This window comes from Salmo salar, chromosome 07, assembly GCF_965601325.2.
Source record: "Salmo salar chromosome 07, fSalSal1, whole genome shotgun sequence".
NCBI classification, from domain to species: Eukaryota; Metazoa; Chordata; class Actinopteri; order Salmoniformes; family Salmonidae; genus Salmo; species Salmo salar.
Window position 1 is genome coordinate 27,741,700 of NC_138297.1, and position 16,274 is coordinate 27,757,973.

General features: G+C 41.4%; 8 non-coding genes across 8 annotated transcripts; all 8 read right to left on the reverse strand.

The window, feature by feature from the left end:
• Window positions 1–530: 530 nt before the first annotated feature.
• Window positions 531–604, reverse strand: trnan-guu (transfer RNA asparagine (anticodon GUU)). Its single transcript has one exon. It is a non-coding gene; the product is annotated as a tRNA-Asn (tRNA).
• Window positions 605–1,717: 1,113 nt separating this feature from the next.
• trnan-guu (transfer RNA asparagine (anticodon GUU)) lies at window positions 1,718–1,791 on the reverse strand. Its single transcript has one exon. It is a non-coding gene; the product is annotated as a tRNA-Asn (tRNA).
• A 1,113-nt stretch (window positions 1,792–2,904) lies between these two features.
• On the reverse strand, window positions 2,905–2,978 carry trnak-cuu (transfer RNA lysine (anticodon CUU)). Its single transcript has one exon. It is a non-coding gene; the product is annotated as a tRNA-Lys (tRNA).
• Window positions 2,979–4,091: 1,113 nt separating this feature from the next.
• trnan-guu (transfer RNA asparagine (anticodon GUU)) lies at window positions 4,092–4,165 on the reverse strand. Its single transcript has one exon. It is a non-coding gene; the product is annotated as a tRNA-Asn (tRNA).
• Window positions 4,166–5,278: 1,113 nt separating this feature from the next.
• Window positions 5,279–5,352, reverse strand: trnan-guu (transfer RNA asparagine (anticodon GUU)). The gene has a single exon. It is a non-coding gene; the product is annotated as a tRNA-Asn (tRNA).
• A 1,113-nt stretch (window positions 5,353–6,465) lies between these two features.
• trnak-cuu (transfer RNA lysine (anticodon CUU)) lies at window positions 6,466–6,539 on the reverse strand. Its single transcript has one exon. It is a non-coding gene; the product is annotated as a tRNA-Lys (tRNA).
• An 8,234-nt stretch (window positions 6,540–14,773) lies between these two features.
• On the reverse strand, window positions 14,774–14,847 carry trnan-guu (transfer RNA asparagine (anticodon GUU)). Its single transcript has one exon. It is a non-coding gene; the product is annotated as a tRNA-Asn (tRNA).
• A 1,112-nt stretch (window positions 14,848–15,959) lies between these two features.
• On the reverse strand, window positions 15,960–16,033 carry trnan-guu (transfer RNA asparagine (anticodon GUU)). The gene has a single exon. It is a non-coding gene; the product is annotated as a tRNA-Asn (tRNA).
• Window positions 16,034–16,274: the final 241 nt, after the last annotated feature.

The window sequence follows — 16,274 nt, forward strand, 5'->3', positions numbered from 1 at the left end:
TTGAGTAACAGAAGATCAGAGACCATTGACAGCCATTTAGGTATAGTATAGCAGCAGGTATAGGAACTTGTCATCTTTCATGTTCAACAACACACCAATCACATGTGACAATAGGAAACAAAGCAGGTCAAAAGCGAGCTTACTGTAAATCCAGGAAGGTCTTTCCACATCAGTATAAATGGAATGATAGCATCTCTGCGTGGGCTCAAATCACCAACCTTTAAACTAACGGCCTAAGGCGCTAACCAATTGCGCCACAGAGACTTGTGATTATATTCACCCTCAGCAGGCCAAAGTCTCATGGAAGCTCTCTACAAGTCAGGAAGTTTCACATCGCTACAATCTGAAAAATGTCATCCATGGGTGGTGTCGAAGCACCAATCTTTAGATAGATTGTCAAACACACTAACTGATTGCACTAGAGAGGCTTGTGTTGACATTGACCCTCAGCAGGACAAAGTAACAGGGAATCTCATTACAGGTCCAGGATGTCACATCCGCATCATGGAGCACAACAAACTGAAAACCCTCGTCCCTGGGTGGGCTCGAACCACCAACCTTTAGATTAACAGTCTAACGCGCTAACCAATTGCGCCACAGAGACTTGTTGTGTGTCTGACCCTGACACTTGATCGCTGGCCATCCGTGATCTCATCCAACTGTACATGGAGTTTACGAAACAACAACACTTTGTTCCAATGGTTGTGTCAACGTGCATCGAAAGTGCCGCAACATTTTCAAGGAAGTAGTCCTGTAGTTTTCTAACGTTTGTTAGCTTTTTGAATGGCCTTAAAAGGGCAAAAATGTAGCACAATGTTCGTCAGCACAACATTATATAAAAAGGCATCTGGCAGGAGTAAATTCAGCCACAATCACAAATATAATTTGATAAATATATATCTTAAACAACTGCGTTTTCACGAATGTAATATATGATCGCCAAGCCCATTCAAAATAATTAGGGGACTGACCCTGGAAGAATGATGTAATGGCGAGTCACTTTCATGTCGTATAGGCACACATATTCACACAAATACACACATACTGGACCAACATTGTCCTTCAAGCGAAATACATTTAAATGCTAAGGGTTTTCATGCCAGATTGACATCATTTACATTGTCATACATGCCGGATTAATATGCATAAATGATATGTTCCATGGAGACCACAGAATGATCAAGCTATTGAGTAACAGAAGATCAGAGACCATTGACAGCCATTTAGGTATAGTATAGCAGCAGGTATAGGAACTTGTCATCTTTCATGTTCAACAACACACCAATCACATGTGACAATAGGAAACAAAGCAGGTCAAAAGCGAGCTTACTGTAAATCCAGGAAGGTCTTTCCACATCAGTATAAATGGAATGATAGCATCTCTGGGTGGGCTCAAATCACCAACCTTTAAACTAACGGCCTAAGGCGCTAACCAATTGCGCCACAGAGACTTGTGATTATATTCACCCTCAGCAGGCCAAAGTCTCATGGAAGCTCTCTACAAGTCAGGAAGTTTCACATCGCTACAATCTGAAAAATGTCATCCATGGGTGGTGTCGAAGCACCAATCTTTAGATAGATTGTCAAACACACTAACTGATTGCACTAGAGAGGCTTGTGTTGACATTGACCCTCAGCAGGACAAAGTAACAGGGAATCTCATTACAGGTCCAGGATGTCACATCCGCATTATGGAGCACAACAAACTGAAAACTCTCGTCCCTGGGTGGGCTCGAACCACCAACCTTTAGATTAACAGTCTAACGCGCTAACCAATTGCGCCACAGAGACTTGTTGTGTGTCTGACCCTGACACTTGATCGCTGGCCATCCGTGATCTCATCCAACTGTACATGGAGTTTACGAAACAACAACACTTTGTTCCAATGGTTGTGTCAATGTGCATCGAAAGTGCCGCAACATTTTCAAGGAAGTAGCCCTGTAGTTTTCTAACGTTTGTTAGCTTTTTGAATGGCCTTAAAAGGGCAAAAATGTAGCACAATGTTCGTCAGCACAACATTTTATAAAAAGGCATCTGGCAGGAGTAAATTTGGCCACAATCATAAATATACTTTGACAAATATATATCTTAAACAACTGCGTTTTCACGAATGTAATATATGATCGCCAAGCCCATTCAAAATAATTAGGGGACTGACCCTGGAAGAATGATGTAATGGCGAGTCACTTTCATGTCGTATAGGCACACATATTCACACAAATACACACATACTGGACCAACATTGTACTTCAAGCGAAATACATTTAAATGCTAAGGGTTTTCATGCCAGATTGACATCATTTACATTGTCATACTTGCCGGATTAATATGAATAAATGATATGTTCCATGGAGACCACAGAATGATCAAGCTATTGAGTAACAGAAGATCAGAGACCATTGACAGCCATTTAGGTATAGTATAGCAGCAGCTATAGGAACTTGTCATCTTTCATGTTCAACAACACACCAATCACATGTGACAATAGGAAACAAAGCAGGTCAAAAGCGAGATTACTGTAAATCCAGGAAGGTCTTTCCACATCACTATAAATGGAAAGATAGCATCTCTGGGTGGGCTCAAATCACCAACGTTTAAACTAACGGCCTAAGGCGCTAACCAATTGCGCCACAGAGACTTGTGATTATATTCACCCTCAGCAGGCCAAAGTCTCATGGAAGCTCACTACAAGTCAGGAAGTTTCACATCGCTACCATCTGAAAAATGTCATCCATGGGTGGTGTCGAAGAACCAATCTTTAGATAGATTGTAAAACACACTAACTGATTGCACTAGAGAGGCTTGTGTTGGCATTGACCCTCAGCAGGACAAAGTAACAGGGAATCTCATTACAGGTCCAGGATGTCACATCCTCATCATGGAGCACAACAAACTGAAAACTCTCGTCCCTGGGTGGGCTCGAACCACCAACCTTTTGATTAAGAGTCTAACGCGCTAACCAATTGCGCCACAGAGACTTGTTGTGTGTCTGACCCTGACACTTGATCGCTGGCCATCCGTGATCTCATCCAACTGTACATGGAGTTTACGAAACAACAACACTTTGTTCCAATGGTTGTGTCAATGTGCATCGAAAGTGCCGCAACATTTTCAAGGATGTAGCCCTGTAGTTTTCTAACGTTTGTTAGCTTTTTGAATGGCCTTAAAAGGGCAAAAATGTAGCACAATGTTCGTCAGCACAACATTATATAAAAAGGCATCTGGCAGGAGTAAATTCAGCCACAATCACAAATATAATTTGATAAATATATATCTTAAACAACTGCGTTTTCACGAATGTAATATATGATCGCCAAGCCCATTCAAAATAATTAGGGGACTGACCCTGGAAGAATGATGTAATGGCGAGTCACTTTCATGTCGTATAGGCACACATATTCACACAAATACACACATACTGGACCAACATTGTCCTTCAAGCGAAATACATTTAAATGCTAAGGGTTTTCATGCCAGATTGACATCATTTACATTGTCATACATGCCGGATTAATATGCATAAATGATATGTTCCATGGAGACCACAGAATGATCAAGCTATTGAGTAACAGAAGATCAGAGACCATTGACAGCCATTTAGGTATAGTATAGCAGCAGGTATAGGAACTTGTCATCTTTCATGTTCAACAACACACCAATCACATGTGACAATAGGAAACAAAGCAGGTCAAAAGCGAGCTTACTGTAAATCCAGGAAGGTCTTTCCACATCAGTATAAATGGAATGATAGCATCTCTGGGTGGGCTCAAATCACCAACCTTTAAACTAACGGCCTAAGGCGCTAACCAATTGCGCCACAGAGACTTGTGATTATATTCACCCTCAGCAGGCCAAAGTCTCATGGAAGCTCTCTACAAGTCAGGAAGTTTCACATCGCTACAATCTGAAAAATGTCATCCATGGGTGGTGTCGAAGCACCAATCTTTAGATAGATTGTCAAACACACTAACTGATTGCACTAGAGAGGCTTGTGTTGACATTGACCCTCAGCAGGACAAAGTAACAGGGAATCTCATTACAGGTCCAGGATGTCACATCCGCATCATGGAGCACAACAAACTGAAAACTCTCGTCCCTGGGTGGGCTCGAACCACCAACCTTTAGATTAACAGTCTAACGCGCTAACCAATTGCGCCACAGAGACTTGTTGTGTGTCTGACCCTGACACTTGATCGCTGGCCATCCGTGATCTCATCCAACTGTACATGGAGTTTACGAAACAACAACACTTTGTTCCAATGGTTGTGTCAATGTGCATCGAAAGTGCCGCAACATTTTCAAGGAAGTAGCCCTGTAGTTTTCTAACGTTTGTTAGCTTTTTGAATGGCCTTAAAAGGGCAAAAATGTAGCACAATGTTCGTCAGCACAACATTTTATAAAAAGGCATCTGGCAGGAGTAAATTTGGCCACAATCATAAATATACTTTGACAAATATATATCTTAAACAACTGCGTTTTCACGAATGTAATATATGATCGCCAAGCCCATTCAAAATAATTAGGGGACTGACCCTGGAAGAATGATGTAATGGCGAGTCACTTTCATGTCGTATAGGCACACATATTCACACAAATACACACATACTGGACCAACATTGTACTTCAAGCGAAATACATTTAAATGCTAAGGGTTTTCATGCCAGATTGACATCATTTACATTGTCATACTTGCCGGATTAATATGAATAAATGATATGTTCCATGGAGACCACAGAATGATCAAGCTATTGAGTAACAGAAGATCAGAGACCATTGACAGCCATTTAGGTATAGTATAGCAGCAGCTATAGGAACTTGTCATCTTTCATGTTCAACAACACACCAATCACATGTGACAATAGGAAACAAAGCAGGTCAAAAGCGAGATTACTGTAAATCCAGGAAGGTCTTTCCACATCACTATAAATGGAAAGATAGCATCTCTGGGTGGGCTCAAATCACCAACGTTTAAACTAACGGCCTAAGGCGCTAACCAATTGCGCCACAGAGACTTGTGATTATATTCACCCTCAGCAGGCCAAAGTCTCATGGAAGCTCTCTACAAGTCAGGAAGTTTCACATCGCTACAATCTGAAAAATGTCATCCATGGGTGGTGTCGAAGCACCAATCTTTAGATAGATTGTCAAACACACTAACTGATTGCACTAGAGAGGCTTGTGTTGACATTGACCCTCAGCAGGACAAAGTAACAGGGAATCTCATTACAGGTCCAGGATGTCACATCCGCATCATGGAGCACAACAAACTGAAAACTCTCGTCCCTGGGTGGGCTCGAACCACCAACCTTTAGATTAACAGTCTAACGCGCTAACCAATTGCGCCACAGAGACTTGTTGTGTGTCTGACCCTGACACTTGATCGCTGGCCATCCGTGATCTCATCCAACTGTACATGGAGTTTACGAAACAACAACACTTTGTTCCAATGGTTGTGTCAATGTGCATCGAAAGTGCCGCAACATTTTCAAGGAAGTAGCCCTGTAGTTTTCTAACGTTTGTTAGCTTTTTGAATGGCCTTAAAAGGGCAAAAATGTAGCACAATGTTCGTCAGCACAACATTTTATAAAAAGGCATCTGGCAGGAGTAAATTTGGCCACAATCATAAATATACTTTGACAAATATATATCTTAAACAACTGCGTTTTCACGAATGTAATATATGATCGCCAAGCCCATTCAAAATAATTAGGGGACTGACCCTGGAAGAATGATGTAATGGCGAGTCACTTTCATGTCGTATAGGCACACATATTCACACAAATACACACATACTGGACCAACATTGTACTTCAAGCGAAATACATTTAAATGCTAAGGGTTTTCATGCCAGATTGACATCATTTACATTGTCATACTTGCCGGATTAATATGAATAAATGATATGTTCCATGGAGACCACAGAATGATCAAGCTATTGAGTAACAGAAGATCAGAGACCATTGACAGCCATTTAGGTATAGTATAGCAGCAGCTATAGGAACTTGTCATCTTTCATGTTCAACAACACACCAATCACATGTGACAATAGGAAACAAAGCAGGTCAAAAGCGAGATTACTGTAAATCCAGGAAGGTCTTTCCACATCACTATAAATGGAAAGATAGCATCTCTGGGTGGGCTCAAATCACCAACGTTTAAACTAACGGCCTAAGGCGCTAACCAATTGCGCCACAGAGACTTGTGATTATATTCACCCTCAGCAGGCCAAAGTCTCATGGAAGCTCACTACAAGTCAGGAAGTTTCACATCGCTACCATCTGAAAAATGTCATCCATGGGTGGTGTCGAAGAACCAATCTTTAGATAGATTGTAAAACACACTAACTGATTGCACTAGAGAGGCTTGTGTTGGCATTGACCCTCAGCAGGACAAAGTAACAGGGAATCTCATTACAGGTCCAGGATGTCACATCCTCATCATGGAGCACAACAAACTGAAAACTCTCGTCCCTGGGTGGGCTCGAACCACCAACCTTTTGATTAAGAGTCTAACGCGCTAACCAATTGCGCCACAGAGACTTGTTGTGTGTCTGACCCTGACACTTGATCGCTGGCCATCCGTGATCTCATCCAACTGTACATGGAGTTTACGAAACAACAACACTTTGTTCCAATGGTTGTGTCAATGTGCATCGAAAGTGCCGCAACATTTTCAAGGATGTAGCCCTGTAGTTTTCTAACGTTTGTTAGCTTTTTGAATGGCCTTAAAAGGGCAAAAATGTAGCACAATGTTCGTCAGCACAACATTTTATAAAAAGGCATCTGGCAGGAGTAAATTTGGCCACAATCATAAATATACTTTGATAAATATATATCTTAAACAACTGCGTTTTCACGAATGTAATATATGATCGCCAAGCCCATTCAAAATAATTAGGGGACTGACCCTGGAAGAATGATGTAATGGCGAGTCACTTTCATGTCGTATAGGCACACATATTCACACAAATACACACATACTGGACCAACATTGTACTTCAAGCGAAATACATTTAAATGCTAAGGGTTTTCATGCCAGATTGACATCATTTACATTGTCATACTTGCCGGATTAATATGAATAAATGATATGTTCCATGGAGACCACAGAATGATCAAGCTATTGAGTAACAGAAGATCAGAGACCATTGACAGCCATTTAGGTATAGTATAGCAGCAGGTATAGGAACTTGTCATCTTTCATGTTCAACAACACACCAATCACATGTGACAATAGGAAACAAAGCAGGTCAAAAGCGAGTTTACTTTAAATCCAGGAAGGTCTTACCACATCACTATAAATGGAAAGATAGCATCTCTGGGTGGGCTCAAATCACCAACCTTTAAACTAAGGGCCTAAGGCGCTAACCAATTGCACCACAGAGACTTGTGATTATATTCACCCTCAGCAGGCCAAAGTCTCATGGAAGCTCACTACAAGTCAGGAAGTTTCACATCGCTACAATCTGAAAAATGTCACCCATGGGTGGTGTCGAAGCACCAATCTTTAGATAGATTGTCAAACACACTAACTGATTGCACGAGAGAGGCTTGTGTTGGCATTGACCCTCAGCAGGACAAAGTAACAGGGAATCTCATTACAGGTCCAGGATGTCACATCCGCATCATGGAGCACAACAAACTGAAAACTCTCGTCCCTGGGTGGGCTCGAACCACCAACCTTTAGATTAACAGTCTAACGCACTAACCATTTGCGCCACAGAGACTTGTTGCGTGTCTGACCCTGACACTTGATCGCTGGCCATCCGTGATCTCATCCAACTGTACATGGAGTTTACGAAACAACAACACTTTGTTCCAATGGTTGTGTCAATGTGCATCGAAAGTGCCGCAACATTTTCAAGGATGTAGCCCTGTAGTTTTCTAACGTTTGTTAGCTTTTTGAATGGCCTTAAAAGGGCAAAAATGTAGCACAATGTTCGTCAGCACAACATTTTATAAAAAGGCATCTGGCAGGAGTAAATTTGGCCACAATCATAAATATACTTTGACAAATATATATCTTAAACAACTGCGTTTTCACGAATGTAATATATGATCGCCAAGCCCATTCAAAATAATTAGGGGACTGACCCTGGAAGAATGATGTAATGGCGAGTCACTTTCATGTCGTATAGGCACACATATTCACACAAATACAGACATACTGGACCAACATTGTACTTCAAGCGAAATACATTTAAATGCTAAGGGTTTTCATGCCAGATTGACATCATTTACATTGTCATACTTGCCGGATTAATATGAATAAATGATATGTTCCATGGAGACCACAGAATGATCAAGCTATTGAGTAACAGAAGATCAGAGACCATTGACAGCCATTTAGGTATAGTATAGCAGCAGGTATAGGAACTTGTCATCTTTCATGTTCAACAACACACCAATCACATGTGACAATAGGAAACAAAGCAGGTCAAAAGCGAGCTTACTGTAAATCCAGGAAGGTCTTTCCACATCACTATAAATGGAAAGGTAGCATCTCTGGGTGGGCTCAAATCACCAACCTTTAAACTAACGGCCTAAAGCGCTAACCAATTGCGCCACAGAGACTTGTGATTATATTCACCCTCAGCAGGCCAAAGTCTCATGGAAGCTCACTACAAGTCAGGAAGTTTCACATCGCTACAATCTGAAAAATGTCATCCATGGGTGGTGTCGAAGCACCAATCTTTAGATAGATTGTCAAACACACTAACTGATTGCACTAGAGAGGCTTGTGTTGGCATTGACCCTCAGCAGGACAAAGTAACAGGGAATCTCATTACAGGTCCAGGATGTCACATCCGCATCATGGAGCACAACAATCTGAAAACTCTCATCCCTGGGTGGGCTCGAACCACCAACCTTTAGATTAACAGTCTAACGCACTAACCATTTGCGCCACAGAGACTTGTTGCGTGTCTGACCCTGACACTTGATCGCTGGCCATCCGTGATCTCATCCAACTGTACATGGAGTTTACGAAACAACAACACTTTGTTCCAATGGTTGTGTCAATGTGCATCGAAAGTGCCGCAACATTTTCAAGGATGTAGCCCTGTAGTTTTCTAACGTTTGTTAGCTTTTTGAATGGCCTTAAAAGGGCAAAAATGTAGCACAATGTTCGTCAGCACAACATTTTATAAAAAGGCATCTGGCAGGAGTAAATTTGGCCACAATCATAAATATACTTTGACAAATATATATCTTAAACAACTGCGTTTTCACGAATGTACTATATGATCGCCAAGCCCATTCAAAATAATTAGGGGACTGACCCTGGAAGAATGATGTAATGGCGAGTCACTTTCATGTCGTATAGGCACACATATTCACACAAATACAGACATACTGGACCAACATTGTACTTCAAGCGAAATACATTTAAATGCTAAGGGTTTTCATGCCAGATTGACATCATTTACATTGTCATACTTGCCGGATTAATATGAATAAATGATATGTTCCATGGAGACCACAGAATGATCAAGCTATTGAGTAACAGAAGATCAGAGACCATTGACAGCCATTTAGGTATAGTATAGCAGCAGGTATAGGAACTTGTCATCTTTCATGTTCAACAACACACCAATCACATGTGACAATAGGAAACAAAGCAGGTCAAAAGCGAGCTTACTGTAAATCCAGGAAGGTCTTTCCACATCACTATAAATGGAAAGGTAGCATCTCTGGGTGGGCTCAAATCACCAACCTTTAAACTAAAGGCCTAAAGCGCTAACCAATTGCGCCACAGAGACTTGTGATTATATTCACCCTCAGCAGGCCAAAGTCTCATGGAAGCTCACTACAAGTCAGGAAGTTTCACATCGCTACCATCTGAAAAATGTCATCCATGGGTGGTGTCGAAGCACCAATCTTTAGATAGATTGTCAAACACACTAACTGATTGCACTAGAGAGGCTTGTGTTGGCATTGACCCTCAGCAGGACAAAGTAACAGGGAATCTCATTACAGGTCCAGGATGTCACATCCGCATCATGGAGCACAACAATCTGAAAACTCTCATCCCTGGGTGGGCTCGAACCACCAACCTTTAGATTAACAGTCTAACGCGCTAACCAATTGCGCCACAGTGACTTTTTGTGTGTCTGACCCTGACACTTGATCGCTGGCCATCCGTGATCTCATCCAACTGTACATGGAGTTTACGAAACAACAACACTTTGTTCCAATGGTTGTGTCAATGTGCATCGAAAGTGCCGCAACATTTTCAAGGATGTAGCCCTGTAGTTTTCTAACGTTTGTTAGCTTTTTGAATGGCCTTAAAAGGGCAAAAATGTAGCACAATGTTCGTCAGCACAACATTATATAAAAAGGCATCTGGCAGGAGTAAATTTGGCCACAATCATAAATATACTTTGATAAATATATATCTTAAACAACTGCGTTTTCACGAATGTAATATATGATCGCCAAGCCCATTCAAAATAATTAGGGGACTGACCCTGGAAGAATGATGTAATGGCGAGTCACTTTCATGTCGTATAGGCACACATATTCACACAAATACACACATACTGGACCAACATTGTACTTCAAGCGAAATACATTTAAATGCTAAGGGTTTTCATGCCAGATTGACATCATTTACATTGTCATACTTGCCGGATTAATATGAATAAATGATATGTTCCATGGAGACCACAGAATGATCAAGCTATTGAGTAACAGAAGATCAGAGACCATTGACAGCCATTTAGGTATAGTATAGCAGCAGGTATAGGAACTTGTCATCTTTCATGTTCAACAACACACCAATCACATGTGACAATAGGAAACAAAGCAGGTCAAAAGCGAGTTTACTGTAAATCCAGGAAGGTCTTACCACATCATTATAAATGGAAAGATAGCATCTCTGGGTGGGCTCAAATCACCAACCTTTAAACTAACGGCCTAAGGCGCTAACCAATTGAGCCACAGAGACTTGTGATTATATTCACCCTCAGCAGGCCAAAGTCTCATGGAAGCTCACTACAAGTCAGGAAGTTTCACATCGCTACAATCTGAAAATGTCATCCATGGGTGGTGTCGAAGCACCAATCTTTAGATAGATTGTCAAACACACTAACTGATTGCACGAGAGAGGCTTGTGTTGGCATTGACCCTCAGCAGGACAAAGTAACAGGGAATCTCATTACAGGTCCAGGATGTCACATCCGCATCATGGAGCACAACAATCTGAAAACTCTCATCCCTGGGTGGGCTCGAACCACCAACCTTTAGATTAACAGTCTAACGCGCTAACCAATTGCGCCACAGTGACTTTTTGTGTGTCTGACCCTGACACTTGATCGCTGGCCATCCGTGATCTCACCCAACTGTACATGGAGTTTACGAAACAACAACACTTAGTTCCAATGGTTGTGTCAATGTGCATCGAAAGTGCCGCAACATTTTCAAGGATGTAGCCCTGTAGTTTTCTAACGTTTGTTAGCTTTTTGAATGGCCTTAAAAGGGCAAAAATGTAGCACAATGTTCGTCAGCACAACATTTTATAAAAAGGCATCTGGCAGGAGTAAATTTGGCCACAATCATAAATATACTTTGACAAATATATATCTTAAACAACTGCGTTTTCACGAATGTAATATATGATCGCCAAGCCCATTCAAAATAATTAGGGGACTGACCCTGGAAGAATGATGTAATGGCGAGTCACTTTCATGTCGTATAGGCACACATATTCACACAAATACACACATACTGGACCAACATTGTACTTCAAGCGAAATACATTTAAATGCTAAGGGTTTTCATGCCAGATTGACATCATTTACATTGTCATACTTGCCGGATTAATATGAATAAATGATATGTTCCATGGAGACCACAGAATGATCAAGCTATTGAGTAACAGAAGATCAGAGACCATTGACAGCCATTTAGGTATAGTATAGCAGCAGGTATAGGAACTTGTCATCTTTCATGTTCAACAACACACCAATCACATGTGACAATAGGAAACAAAGCAGGTCAAAAGCGAGCTTACTGTAAATCCAGGAAGGTCTTTCCACATCACTATAAATGGAAAGGTAGCATCTCTGGGTGGGCTCAAATCACCAACCTTTAAACTAACGGCCTAAAGCGCTAACCAATTGCGCCACAGAGACTTGTGATTATATTCACCCTCAGCAGGCCAAAGTCTCATGGAAGCTCACTACAAGTCAGGAAGTTTCACATCGCTACCATCTGAAAAATGTCATCCATGGGTGGTGTCGAAGCACCAATCTTTAGATAGATTGTCAAACACACTAACTGATTGGACTAGAGAGGCTTGTGTTGGCATTGACCCTCAGCAGGACAAAGTAACAGGGAATCTCATTACAGGTCCAGGATGTCACATCCGCATCATGGAGCACAACAATCTGAAAACTCTCATCCCTGGGTGGGCTCGAACCACCAACCTTTAGATTAACAGTCTAACGCGCTAACCAATTGCGCCACAGTGACTTTTTGTGTGTCTGACCCTGACACTTGATCGCTGGCCATCCGTGATCTCATCCAACTGTACATGGAGTTTACGAAACAACAACACTTTGTTCCAATGGTTGTGTCAATGCGCATCGAAAGTGCCGCAACATTTTCAAGGATGTAGCCCTGTAGTTTTCTAACGTTTGTTAGCTTTTTGAATGGCCTTAAAAGGGCAAAAATGTAGCACAATGTTCGTCAGCACAACATTATATAAAAAGGCATCTGGCAGGAGTAAATTTGGCCACAATCATAAATATACTTTGATAAATATATATCTTAAACAACTGCGTTTTCACGAATGTAATATATGATCGCCAAGCCCATTCAAAATAATTAGGGGACTGACCCTGGAAGAATGATGTAATGGCGAGTCACTTTCATGTCGTATAGGCACACATATTCACACAAATACACACATACTGGACCAACATTGTACTTCAAGCGAAATACATTTAAATGCTAAGGGTTTTCATGCCAGATTGACATCATTTACATTGTCATACTTGCCGGATTAATATGAATAAATGATATGTTCCATGGAGACCACAGAATGATCAAGCTATTGAGTAACAGAAGATCAGAGACCATTGACAGCCATTTAGGTATAGTATAGCAGCAGGTATAGGAACTTGTCATCTTTCATGTTCAACAACACACCAATCACATGTGACAATAGGAAACAAAGCAGGTCAAAAGCGAGTTTACTGTAAATCCAGGAAGGTCTTACCACATCACTATAAATGGAAAGATAGCATCTCTGGGTGGGCTCAAATCACCAACCTTTAAACTTAGGGCCTAAGGCGCTAACCAATTGAGCCACAGAGACTTGTGATTATATTCACCCTCAGCAGGCCAAAGTCTCATGGAAGCTCACTACAAGTCAGGAAGTTTCACATCGCTACAATCTGAAAAATGTCATCCATGGGTGGTGTCGAAGCACCAATCTTTAGATAGATTGTCAAACACACTAACTGATTGCACGAGAGAGGCTTGTGTTGGCATTGACCCTCAGCAGGACAAAGTAACAGGGAATCTCATTACAGGTCCAGGATGTCACATCCGCATCATGGAGCACAACAATCTGAAAACTCTCATCCCTGGGTGGGCTCGAACCACCAACCTTTAGATTAACAGTCTAACGCGCTAACCAATTGCGCCACAGTGACTTTTTGTGTGTTTGACCCTGACACTTGATCGCTGGCCATCCGTGATCTCACCCAACTGTACATGGAGTTTACGAAACAACAACACTTTGTTCCAATGGTTGTGTCAATGTGCATCGAAAGTGCCGCAACACTTTCAAGGATGTAGCCCTGTAGTTTTCTAACGTTTGTTAGCTTTTTGAATGGCCTTAAAAGGGCAAAAATGTCGCACAATGTTCGTCAGCACAACATTATATAAAAAGGCATCTGGCAGGAGTAAATTTGGCCACAATCATAAATATACTTTGACAAATATATATCTTAAACAACTGCGTTTTTGAGAATGTAATATATGATCGCCAAGCCCATTCAAAATAATTAGGGGACTGACCCTGGAAGAATGATGTAATGGCGAGTCACTTTCATGTCGTATAGGCACACATATTCACACAAATACACACATACTGGACCAAAATTGTACTTCAAGCGAAATACATTTAAATGCTAAGGGTTTTCATGCCAGATTGACATCATTTACATTGTCATACTTGCCGGATTAATATGAATAAATGATATGTTCCATGGAGACCACAGAATGATCAAGCTATTGAGTAACAGAAGATCAGAGACCATTGACAGCCATTTAGGTATAGTATAGCAGCAGGTATAGGAACTTGTCATCTTTCATGTTCAACAACACACCAATCACATGTGACAATAGGAAACAAAGCAGGTCAAAAGCGAGCTTACTGTAAATCCAGGAAGGTCTTTCCACATCACTATAAATGGAAAGATAGCATCTCTGGGTGGGCTCAAATCACCAACCTTTAAACTAACGGCCTAAGGCGCTAACCAATTGCGCCACAGAGACTTGTGATTATATTCACCCTCAGCAGGCCAAAGTCTCATGGAAGCTCACTACAAGTCAGGAAGTTTCACATCGCTACCATCTGAAAAATGTCATCCATGGGTGGTGTCGAAGCACCAATCTTTAGATAGATTGTCAAACACACTAACTGATTGCACTAGAGAGGCTTGTGATGGCATTGACCCTCAGCAGGACAAAGTAACAGGGAATCTCATTACAGGTCCAGGATGTCACATCCGCATCATGGAGCACAACAAACTGAAAACTCTCGTCCCTGGGTGGGCTCGAACCACCAACCTTTAGATTAACAGTCTAACGCACTAACCAATTGCGCCACAGAGACTTTTGGGTGTCTGACCCTGACACTTGATCGCTGGCCATCCGTGATCTCATCCAACTGTACATGGAGTTTACGAAACAACAACACTTTGTTCCAATGGTTGTGTCAATGTGCATCGAAAGTGCCGCAACATTTTCAAGGATGTAGCCCTGTAGTTTTCTAACGTTTGTTAGCTTTTTGAATGGCCTTAAAAGGGCAAAAATGTAGCACAATGTTCGTCAGCAAAACATTTTATAAAAAGGCATCTGGCAGGAGTAAATTTGGCCACAATCATAAATATACTTTGACAAATATATATCTTAAACAACTGCGTTTTCACGAATGTAATATATGATCGCCAAGCCCATTCAAAATAATTAGGGGACTGACCCTGGAAGAATGATGTAATGGCGAGTCACTTTCATGTCGTATAGGCACACATATTCACACAAATACACACATACTGGACCAACATTGTACTTCAAGCGAAATACATTTAAATGCTAAGGGTTTTCATGCCAGATTGACATCATTTACATTGTCATACTTGCCGGATTAATATGAATAAATGATATGTTCCATGGAGACCACAGAATGATCAAGCTATTGAGTAACAGAAGATCAGAGACCATTGACAGCCATTTAGGTATAGTATAACAGCAGGTATAGGAACTTGTCATCTTTCATGTTCAACAACACACCAATCACATGTGACAATAGGAAACAAAGCAGGTCAAAAGCGAGCTTACTGTAAATCCAGGAAGGTCTTTCCACATCACTATAAATGGAAAGATAGCATCTCTGGGTGGGCTCAAATCACCAACCTTTAAACTAACGGCCTAAGGCGCTAACCAATTGCGCCACAGAGACTTGTGATTATATTCACCCTCAGCAGGCCAAAGTCTCATGGAAGCTCACTACAAGTCAGGAAGTTTCACATCGCTACCATCTGAAAAATGTCATCCATGGGTGGTGTCGAAGCACCAATCTTTAGATAGATTGTCAAACACACTAACTGATTGCACTAGAGAGGCTTGTGTTGGCATTGACCCTCAGCAGGACAAAGTAACAGGGAATCTCATTACAGGTCCAGGATGTCACATCCGCATCATGGAGCACAACAAACTGAAAACTCTCGTCCCTGGGTGGGCTCGAACCACCAACCTTTAGATTAACAGTCTAACGCACTAACCAATTGCGCCACAGAGACTTTTGGGTGTCTGACCCTGACACTTGATCGCTGGCCATCCGTGATCTCATCCAACTGTACATGGAGTTTACGAAACAACAACACTTTGTTCCAATGGTTGTGTCAATGTGCATCGAAAGTGCCGCAACATTTTCAAGGATGTAGCCCTGTAGTTTTCTAACGTTTGTTAGCTTTTTGAATGGCCTTAAAAGGGCAAAAATGTAGCACAATGTTCGTCAGCACAACATTTTATAAAAAGGCA